General features: G+C 43.0%; 1 pseudogene; it reads right to left on the bottom strand.

Moving 5' to 3' along the window:
- Window positions 1-2,873: 2,873 nt before the first annotated feature.
- Window positions 2,874-2,990, bottom strand: LOC126285546 (5S ribosomal RNA; annotated as a pseudogene).
- Between the last annotated feature and the right edge of the window lie 7,955 nt (window positions 2,991-10,945).

Below are 10,945 nucleotides of genomic sequence, written 5' to 3' on the forward strand. Positions count from 1 at the left end.
TAATATTGTGCTCATGGACATCGCCCTTGTATAGACCCTCTATATACTCCTTCCACCTTTCTGCTTTCCCTTCTTTGCTTAGAACTGGATCTCTGTCTGAGCTCTTGATATTCATACAAGCAGTTCTCTTTTCTCCAAAGGTTTCTTTAATTTTCCTGTAGGCAGCACCTATCTTACTCCTAGTGAGATAAGCCTCTACATCCTTACATTTGTCCTATAGCCATCCTTGCTTAGCCATTTTGAACTTCCTGTCGATCTCATTTTTGAGACATTTGTATTCCTTTTTACCTGCTTCATTTACTGCATTTTTTATATCTTCTCCTTTCATCAATTAAATTCAATATTTCTTCTGTTACCCAAGGATTTCTACAAGCCCTCGTCTTTTTACCTGCTTGATCGTCTGCTGCCTTCACTATTTCATCCCTCAAAGCTACCCATTCTCTTTCTACTGTATTTCATTCCCCCATTCCAGTCAATTGTTCCCTTATGCTCTCTTTAAAACTCTGTAAAACCACTCGTTTAGTCAGTTTATCCAGGTCCCATCTCTTTAAATTCCCACCTTTTTGCAGTTTCTTCAGTTTTAATCTACAGTTCATAACCAATAGATAGTGGTGAGAGTCCGCATATGCTCCTGGAAAGTCTTACAATTTAAAACCTGGTTCCTAAATCGCTGTCTTACCATTATATAATCTATCTGATACCTTCTAGTATCTCCAGGATTCTTCCATGTATTAAACCTTGTTTTATGATTCTTGAGCCAAGTGTTAGCTATGATTAAGTTATGCTCTGTGCAAAATTCTACCAGGCGGCTTCGTCTTTCATTTCTTAATCCCAATCCATATTCACCTACTATGATGCCTTCTCTCCCTTTTCCTACTATCGTATTCCAGTCATCCTTAACTATTAAATTTTCGTCTCCCTTCACTAACTGAATAATTTCTTTTATCTCATCATACATGTCATTAATTTCTTCTGCATATGCAGAGCTAGTTGTCATATAAACTTGTACTACTGTAGTAGGCGTGGGCTTCGTGTCTATCTTGGCCACAATAATTCGTTCACTATGCTGCTTGCAGTAGCATACTCGCACTCTTATTTTTTTTTTATTCATTATTGAACCTACTCCTGCATTACCCCTATTTGATTTTGTATTTATAACCCTGTATTCACCTGACCAAAAGTCTTGTTCCTCCTGTCACCAAACTTCACTGATTCCCACTATATCTAACTTTAACCTATCCATTTCCCTTTTTAAATTTTCTAACCTACCTGCCCGATTAAGGGATCTGACATTCCACTCTCTGCTCCGTAGAACGCCAGTTTTCTTTCTTCTGATAATGATATCCTCTTGAGTAGTTCCCGCCTGGATATCCTGATGGGGGACTATTTCACCTCCAGTATATTTTACCCAAGAGGACGTCATCATCATTTAATCATACAGTAAAACTGCATGCCCTCGGGAAAAATTGCGGCTGTAGTTTCCCCTTGCTTTCAGCCGTTCGCAGTACCAGAACAGTAAGGCCATTTTGGTTATTGTTACAAGGCCAGATCAGTCAATCATCCAGACTGTTGCCCCTGCAACTACTGAAAAGGCTGCTGCCCCTCTTCAGGAACCACACGGTCTGGCCTCTGAACAGATACCCCTCCGTTGTGGTTGCACCTACGGTACGGCTATCTGTATCGCTGAGGCACGCACGCCTCCCCACCAACGCCAAGGTCCATGGTTAATGGGACATATATGGGACACAATGGAGAAGTTAGTTTGTGCACAAAATCCTGCACCGGCAACACTGTCGCCAACATGAACGGCTATAGAAGCACCATAGGTCAATATTTCTGCAGGAGGCTTCCAACGTCTTGAGTCCAGGCTACGGCAAATGACTGTACTACGTCATGCATAAGGAGGTTCGACAAGATATTAGGAAGTATCCCATGACTTTTGTCACATACGTTTATTCACAATGCATTTGCGTGACATGGATGGTACTGCCTAACACTCTACAAGACTGTTTTTAACGGAGGTTAAACTTGGTCTCTAGTCCTATGACTGTACTCTCTATCATATGCGCTTCATCCTCTCTGATTCGTGCGCCGTTATTTCCACCAACACTGATCGGAATACGAGACGCCAGGTAACGTACACATTCTGCTTTCTCGAGTATGATGGCACTTAATATAATGGGAACAGGTTCATATAGTTTCCAAGTACGTTAATTAAAACCAATATTTGATGTTGTGAATAATTAAATACAGACTATTTTGTTGGAGTAGATTATGATAATTTTCGTTTTGATGGTGCCTGTTTTCTTCGGTTGCATAAGGAAGCTAGAGATCACTAGTGTGCAGCAGAATCCATGCCACTTTTATTTATAAGTCCCGTGTGATAGGTCCTATAAAGTTCAGCACCATACTTAAGTCTGACCCCTGAAGTACTCACACTGTCACAACGAGGTTCATCGATGATTCTGTTGGAAATATCGCTTGACGGTTGGTGGCTTCGTAGAACGCCTTCTTGCAGCCAACAAGTATCTCTGGAACACTATGACCTGGAGGGCGAACTGGAGTAGTTGATGGACCACACGATAGAAAATCTTTTGAAAGTTGGAGAAAGCCAGATGCATGGACTCGTGTTTCCCCAAGAATTAGCTAAACTAAAAAAATTTAACTTCTCTCGAACAGGCCATGAAGGCCCAAAGGTACCGACCGGCCGCGGTGTCATCCTCAGGCCATAGGCATCACTGGATGAAGATATGGCGGGGCGTGTGGTCAGCACACCGCTCTCCCGGCCATATGTCAGTTTCCGAGAGCGCAGCCGCTACTTCTCAATCAAGTAGCTCCTCAGCTTGCCTCACAAGGGCTGAGTGCACCCCGCTTGCCAACAGCGCTCGGTAACCGGATGGTCACCCATCCAAGTACTAGCGCAGCCCGACAGCGCTTAACATCGGTGATCTGACGGGAACCGGTGTTACCACTGTTGCAAGGCCATTGGCCCCCACAAATTAGCGGAATGAAGTAATTGGTACTGTGCTACCGCATTCTGAGAAAAGGCCGCATTTATCGAGAACCTAACGATCTCTCGGATATGGTATTCAATGGAGTAATGAAAAATCATTATAGTCTAAGATAATGGTACATTAGCTTATGATAAGCCCATAGAGGGAATACAACACGTGCGAACTGTCACTTCTCCCCGTTCATGCATTCCGACAAAAAAAAAATATCAGTGAGGCCCATTGTTGTGCCTAGACAATGAACTTTTGTCTGGCTCATGTAGTCAACAAACTTTATAGCGGAAGTTAGAAACTTGCAATGTCAAAGCTGGTCTTTGAGGTGGAATTTCGTCACATTATTCTACACTTTCCTGATGACAGTGTGAGCTTGGAAACGTCAGAAAATAGTAGACTCCGGTGTGATTCACGGAGCAAACATGTGACGCAGTTTCTACAGCAATGTACTTTTTCAAGCACAGACTTGTCGAAATAAACTCTTCTTTCTTGAGGGAAATTTTGTTAGCTGTTGTATGGTGCACTGAAGGTGGTATTTTACCCTATATTACAATACCTAGTGAAGTATATAAAAATGTTACTTAAGCGACTGACCAGGTCAACTGGAATGCAGTTGTTTAAATAACGTGAAGTCTCTACGTGGTAAAACAATGAAAAATTTAAATTGTAGTTACAAGAGCATTCTTTATCTGTAGCAGTGATAATTTATTTTGTTTATTGTTGAAATAGAAACTGCCACCGGTAACAAGGAAAAGTCAATTAACAGAAATCCGGCACATTGATTTTTGTCTCAGTTGCTTCTCAAACATTGAACTGAAGCTTCTCTGGCATGAAAGTTAGTTTCGTTTTACGATCGAGCGAGCCGGCCGCGGTGGCCTCGCGGTTCAAGGCGCGCAGTCCGGAACCGTGCGACTGCTACGGTCGCAGGTTCGAATCCTGCCCCGGGCATGGATGTGTGTGATGTCCTTAGGTTAGTTCTCAGTTCTAGGGGACTCATGACCACAGCAGTTGAGTCCCGTAGTCCTCAGAGCCATTTGAACCATTTTTTTTTACGATCAAGCGAGCGGAACTTTCTATATCCTATTCTGCTTTGACAGAACACAGTTTATGGCCACTCGCGCTGGCGGGAGTGCTGAGATCGGAGAAGCCAATGGGCGGTTCCTGTGGCCACCAACAGCGGAGCTCAAAGTCTACAGCGAAGTGAAAGTCGACGTAAGCGTGCGCAAAACAGTCAAGCGAGCGATGCGAATTGAAGAACGTAAACAGAGGCAAGGTCACTTACTCTACTAGCAATGACGCGCATCGAAGGCTTAACACAATATCGACTGACTGCCGAATCATTGTGGAGTCGTGGTGTTTACGGACAGTCTCGCTTCCTTGGGCGGATACGGGCAAAGACAGTGTGCCAAGTTTCCTGCTCCCACTGCCCGCAGTATTTCTGCCAGGCGCTCGACGAATGGTTCGTCTGAGAGTTACTTTCCAGTGTTTTCCGTTAACGTTACTTGAATTAACTAGACTTTTTAAGGGGGGTAGACCAAGGCACAATTTTTTTTAGCGTAATTTTTTTTTTATTGGCCTAAAATGTTCCTTAGAGTTTTAGATTCATTTATAGAAGGTGTGTCATAAATGTTAAAATATGTTAAAACCGCGATTTACTGCATGGTGATCTGGCGCATCCGAGTGCTCGAATGCAGCCGACGTCATACTGTAATCATTACCGATGGAATAGGGGTCCTGTTAGTCGTCGGTAATATCAACTGAAATACTATTCTCAACAAAATTTCCCTTCGTAACATGCTTGTCTCGCATCTGCTTACTACCCGACCACGATGTTATTGTACTTGGCCTCCCATGGTCGTTATTGGGAACACGTGGTTACGTTACAATAAACAAGTACAGTGGCGGACAAGGTAAACGCATCGCATTGTGAATAATTTCAGGACAGTTTTGCACGTACCACCATGCAGTTCAGCGTGTCCTTATGAAATATGACAACAAAAACTCATAATCTGACCGAAGCGTTCTCACTTAAAGGAACAATAATATTATGGTTGACTAATAACATGTCATTTCGCTTGTTTTTTATACGAAGTAAGAGACGAGTGCTTAAAAATTTGAAACAAATGGATGCATACTGATCGCGAAGGTTCGAAAAGCAATCCCAACCGGGACAAAAACGCTTTGATTAACAAGCAGAAGCCATTTCATTGATACAATTTGGTCAAAATTAGAGTCTTTCGACATCAGCGTAAAAAAGACCAGATCTACGGTGCTGGTATTGTCAATTAAAGGTTTATTCAATTTAAACATTAAAAAACACAAGTTGAAACTTTAAACGCTTTAAAAAAAACAACGTTTTCAAGTTGGCGGGATCTATAACTTATGAAATACGCAAGTAATTACGTTATACCGTTTTGTAACTTGTGGTTCGGCCTCTCTTTACTACAACACTTAGGATTTTTGGTGCACGTTTTTGTAACGATTTTTTTGTCAAAAACATTGACTTTTATTTCAGAGTGCCGCCATTTTTCTGAGAACCATTTCTACATACTACGTTAGACAATATCATCAGTTTTGAAAGCAGTCTCTGAAATTTTGATCTAGGCTGCAAATTGTGGCGTTGAGAGCTCCACCGCCCTCGTAATCCACGAAGGCTTTCCGTCGATGTTGTGTACTGTCCTCTGGGTGCAAGATTTTTGCTTAAAATAATACATAGCACAACTATAAGGGTCACAATAAAGGACCAAAATTAGTTTTCTAATTTGTTTGATGTTTTATTGAAATAATCATGGCTTTTGGTTCCAGAGTCGAGGGTCATCGTCGTCTTCCCCTGAAGTCACTAAATGGGCATAGTTCTGTGGGGATTTGCTATAAAGTCTGTTGGAAGTGTAATTTGATGATTTTCTTTTGAACGAAACCGGTGGTGACATAATAGATTTATATCAATACAGCTGTGGTGGTTTCCTGTTAGTACTGACGTTCATAAACATTTTTTGTTCTATGTAAGTTAATAAGGAACGACAGGTGGGAGTTTTTTATTTTTTTATTATTTTTTTAAAATTATAAATGGCTCCGAGCGCTATGGAACTGGGACTTAACTTCTAAGGTCATCAGTCCCCTAGAACTTAGAACTACTTAAACCTAACTAACTTAAGGACATCACATACATCCATGCCCGAGGCAGGATTCGAACCTGCGACCGTAGCGGTCGCGCGGTTCCAGACTGTAGCACCTAGAACCGCTCGGCCACCCCGGCCGGCTATGAGATCTTTAGTGCTGTTGATCTGTCAGTCCCGAGAGACCATTTTTATTACGTTAGTGACTGCTTTATAAATTAATAAATTAATAGAGGCGAAGGTATCCGTCAATACAAATAATTTTATTCAGTAATAACCTAAAATTCATTGATTTGATAAACTAGTGCGCAAAAGTTAAGGTCGAAAGTAACAGTGCTTTGAGAAATACCAAACTCCTGGGCTACATTGGTCACACTTCGTCTTTCTTTCACTTTCCTGTTATTTGTTTCACGTGTGAAGTCACCCAGATGTTGTCTCCGGGTCATGTAATGGAAAACACCACCGCAATGCACTGTAACTGTTCACTGATAGACATTCACTGTTTTTTTCGTGTTCTTTCAACTGCCTCGTGTAACGGGGCGAGTCTCATTTGCGCTATAGCCACTCGGACGTCACGCGTTGCAACGTCCAGCTTTCTGTGTACGACTGGGAGACCCCTGGCAACACGCTCAGCACTTTCATTGACCTTAAACTAAACTCCCTCTTTATGCTGACATTAGTAATTTCATGTGTTAGCTTTCTACCCCAGAAACCATACATATCTACTTCTATGTTTTCTAAACTATTGTCAACGAATAACAGAAAGATTTCCATGTATGAAGAATGAGTGTTTATTAAAAAGGAAAACATAATCCTACTAACAATAAGTCTCTTACACTAATATTGGGGTCTTTTTGGAATTAACTTAAAAAAAGGAAATTTACTTCAGCAGTGTACAGATATGTGTTCTGAGATCAAATAATAGTCAATTAACTAAACCATGACGAAAAAAGTGAACAACGACTCTCATAAAAAATGACGGTAGGTACATGAGCAAATCAACTAAGCACTCATTTTCATTCATCACAGTCAAGGTACACCTTTTTGTCAATGGAATGCATTTTAAACGCATATTTTTGACATTTAGAACATGTTTTGGTATTTTCGTCTATTTAAGGTTCAAGTGGCTCTGAGCACTATGGGACTTAACATCTGAGGTCATCAGTCCCCTAGAACTTAGAACTACTTAAACCTAACTAACCTAAGGACATCACACACATCCATGCCCAAGGCAGGATTCGAACCTGCGACCGTAGCGCCAATAACCCCTCGGCCACCCCGGCCGGTGTGTATTTAAGGCGTGAGCCTATGTGGCATAGTACAACTTTCACTGTTTTGTCTGACTCGGGTCTGCTTACTCTTGCACAGCTGATTCGTCGAATCCGTTATCATTTTCCAAATTTTTACAAGAACTTCATATGCTCGTCCCTAGCAAAATTTCTGAAATTCGTTTACCTCTCTTCGATATTTGCTTTGATCAATGTCATACTTGATAAAATATCTATGCACCATCTTCCTATTCTTATTTGTGTCATTTTTTTCACAAAAATAGCCATACTGCCTTACCATTACTTGGTTTTCCTTTCTTCTCTTCTTCTGCCTCTTCATCGTCCTCTCTTTGTCTGTCAGTTTCATGGCCAGATATTTCTGTTTCACTGTCACTAAAATTGGCTGCATCTTGAAAATAATATAGTGGACCAAATTAGTCAGTGTCTCCACTTGCTAACTATAGCTCTAAATTTGATCTTCTTTCAAACGTCGATGCATTCTGTCCAGAACAGTGGATAACAATTTATGATGACAAATACGAAAACTAACTTTAGAAGCGCCGTGCTGTCTTCAACAATGGACAACAATTTGTGATGAGAAATACAGGAAGTAACTTTTAAAACTTCGTGTGGAAAATTTCGACGTCAGCTGGTACCTACCTACGGAAATAATGGCCTTGCTTAGCATGTGCTTGTACGATTCAAAGGCACAGCCGGTACTAAGATTACATAGAAGCGGAGTGGCAACGTTACAATAGGAACGGAATTCTAAACAAAATGTTGATGTGTGCGGTAATAAATTACCCCACGAAATTAGTTAAACTTTAATTTCCACAGAGCAGTTAATACACTGACGGAAGGAAAATCGCAACACCAAGAGGTTGAGCGCCGTAAATGAAAGCTGGTAGGCGTGCTTTTACAGCTGAAAGATCATGTCTATTAAAATTCCGCGCCATAAGCATAAGAGTGGCGCTAGTGGCGGTCGTGACCGTTAGTTACCTTTGAGACTGGACGTGGTGAGTTGATGTTAGTCAAGAACGAGGTAGTATAATAGGGCTAGGAGAAGCTGGATGTTCCTTCAGTGAGACTGCAGAAACACTTGACAGGAATAAAGTTGCTGTACATGGTTGCTGGCAGCGGTGGTCGCGAGGCTGTACGGTTGCAAGTAGACCGCCACTTGGCACTACGGAGAGGAAAACCATCGCGTTCGTTGTATGGCTCTGGCGCATCGTACTGCATCTGCAGCAGCAATTTGAGCAGCAGTTGGCACCACAGCGACACAACGAATTGTAACAGATCAGTTACTTCAAGAGCAGCTCTGAGACACACGCCCTGTAGCGTGCTCCCACAGATCCCAAGCCACCGCCATTTACGATTCCAGTGGTGTCAAGAGAGAGCTCACTGGAGAGCTCTTTGTGTTTTATGATTCTGCCTCGGTGCCAGTGACGGCCGTATGTTGGTTAGAAGGAGATCAGTTTTTGAGGACCTGCATCCAATCTGTCTGCGGGCTAGACACACTGGACCTACACCTGGAGTTATTCAAGCACCCTGACTGCTAGTTTGGACGTCAGTCCGGTGATTCGTCCTGTTGTTCTGCCATTCATGGAAAGCATTCCGAGGGGTGTTCAACAGCATGACGCTCTCCCACAAACGCTATTGCAACCCAACATACTGTACATCGACATGTTACTTTGACGTCGGCCAGAGTGGACGAGCGGTTCTAGGCGCTTCAGTTTGGAACCACAGGTTCGAATCCTGCCTCGGGCATGGATGGGTGTAATGTCCTTAGGTTAGTTAGGTTTAAGTAATACTAAGTCTAGGGGACTGATGACATCAGATGTTGCATAACATAGTGCTCAGAGCCATTTGACCATTTGTTACCTAGACAAACGTAGTCCCAAAATTTCGTTATTCTACATTAATTATTTTTTGACGCTGCGTTTTTTTTCTCGTCAGCCTATGGCTGTGAGCACTATGGGACTTAATGGCTATGGTCATCAGTCCCTTAGAACTACTTAAACCTAACTAACCTAAGGGCAGCACACAACACCCAGTCATCACGAGGCAGAGAAAATCCTTGACCCCGCCGGGAATCGAACCCGGGAACCTAAGCGTGGGAAGCAAGAACGCTACCGCACGACCACTAGCGTCAGCCTATGTTAAGTTCCTTTAAATAAATCGTCATTAAGTTTTCCATAGTATTAGTATTAATAGCAGCCGAGGATTAGCGGATCAACAATATTAAACATAGCTGTGATATATTGGCGTTATAATTAGCATACATAAAATGAAAAGTACAGGCGTAAACGGGTATTAGTGCTGACATTTCTGTTGGTGGTGAGAATGATGTGCTGAACAGCATTACATCAGTATGTTCAAATGTGTGTGAAATCTTATGGGACATAACTGCTAAGGTCATCAGTCCTTAAGCTTACACACTACTTAACCTAAATTATCCGAAGGACAAACACACACACCCATGCCGGAGGGAGGACTTGAACCTCCGCCGGGACCAGCCGCATAGTCCATGACTGCAGCGCCCCAGACCGCTCAGCTAATTCCGCGTGGCATTACATAAGTATTTTTGTTATTTGGTGACTAATAATTTCAGCTTTCACAAGTCGTATGTTTTTACGTTGGATAGTACATACATGTGCTAATGACACAAGCAAACCATTAATACTTATTTTCTCCCAGGCTGAAGGGTATATGTTGAAGTGTGAACGGGTGGAGTCAAAAACGTTGTCTATACAGCCTAGCATCGTTCACTTCAAGGTCCAGATATGGCCACACAGAAAACATCAGGTCAGTTTGTTATGTGTTCGTGGGAAGGCTGTCGAAGGAAAAAGAAAAGCTGATTTGTTTACCTATTAAGGTACGACATATAAAAATATCTGCATTTGTACCCATTAAACTTTGTATTTATCAAGGTTAGCATCCCTGTTCATAGCCACTTCCACTAAGAAGCGACGGAATTTACTGTGGGAGAAGCAGCGAACATCTACGGCGGCCTTTAAGCAGAATTCGCTGGTCCTTGCTTTGACTGGAGACATTATCAAGTGAAGCTGCAAAATTTCACAGCCTTGTTTTCTCCGTTGCGCTCGTCCTGTCACAGACGCAGATACAGTTCGCAGGGCCCACACAGCTAAAACTGTGTCAGTGAGGCGAGCGATAGCGCCGCTAATAGCTGTGTCCGACCGCCGCAGTGCCTAAGTGGCCATCCCGTCAGCGACGTGACAGGAATCCGCGGCCGGACAGCAACGCCGCCGGCGTAGCTCGTAAAATGCCGGTCACGCGTCTAAACGGAAACAGAGCTGCGCCGCTTCGACCTGCGCCGAAGACTTACGGCCGTGTGGTTGAGGAGATATTCCTTTTTTTCTCTTTTTCCTGCCCTGCGGTCCAGAAACAGCACTCGTCCGGAGCAACTCTCGGAGAGCCGACAATCTGAGCCCAATTTGGGCACCCGGCGCTCGGCGCAGCGCGGCGCGTGCGATAGCGATAGGTCGAGAGGTCGACTCGGTCGTCGAGCGCCGAAGTCGATATCGCTGGCGGAGGA

Source organism: Schistocerca gregaria, chromosome 8, assembly GCF_023897955.1.
Source record: "Schistocerca gregaria isolate iqSchGreg1 chromosome 8, iqSchGreg1.2, whole genome shotgun sequence".
Classification (NCBI taxonomy): Eukaryota; Metazoa; Arthropoda; class Insecta; order Orthoptera; family Acrididae; genus Schistocerca; species Schistocerca gregaria.